Source organism: Eurypyga helias, unplaced genomic scaffold, assembly GCF_000690775.1.
Source record: "Eurypyga helias isolate BGI_N326 unplaced genomic scaffold, ASM69077v1 scaffold8880, whole genome shotgun sequence".
Lineage (NCBI taxonomy): Eukaryota > Metazoa > Chordata > Aves > Eurypygiformes > Eurypygidae > Eurypyga > Eurypyga helias.
The window spans coordinates 21,490-22,052 of record NW_010223735.1 but is presented as its reverse complement, the minus strand read 5'-3'; the positions used below and the strand labels follow the sequence as shown (position 1 = coordinate 22,052).

The following is a 563-nucleotide window of genomic DNA, read 5'->3' as shown; positions in this document are numbered from 1 at the left end:
CTCCCGCCATCACTACATGTCCAGCTGGAGTTGTGGCCCACTGTGTGGATGGGGTGAGCCACCAGACCTGCCCTGGAAACAGGAAGAGCTCTGCACCCCCTCTGCCTCCATCATGTGATACCCACAAGCATCCCCATCAGATGACTGAGACATTATCTGCCCCAGACATAGGACCGGTAAGTCTTTCCCATTCTGTCTCCTTACCCGAGGCCAGGCATAAAATTACAATCGCAAATGCACGTGAATGCATCAGTGGGATGCTTTCCGCATTCCAACACACACACTCGGTTTAAGAAATGCAAATGCAGAGCACTGTCTAGATCTCAAGGATGTAACAGTCTGGACTGAGACATTATCTGCCCCAGACATAGGACCGGTAAGTCTTTCCCATTCTGTCTCCTTACCCGAGGCCAGGCATAAAATTACAATCGCAAATGCACGTGAATGCATCAGTGGGATGCTTTCCGCATTCCAACACACACACTCGGTTTAAGAAATGCAAATGCAGAGCACTGTCTAGATCTCAAGGATGTAACAGTCTGCAGCCAGGACATTTTCCCTAC

General features: G+C 49.7%; 1 protein-coding gene across 2 annotated transcripts in view; it reads right to left on the bottom strand.

Moving 5' to 3' along the window:
• Positions 1-563, bottom strand: part of ZNF652 (zinc finger protein 652) — an 8,571-nt gene that overhangs the window by 2,512 nt on the left and 5,496 nt on the right. The gene's annotated exons all lie outside the window — the stretch shown is intronic.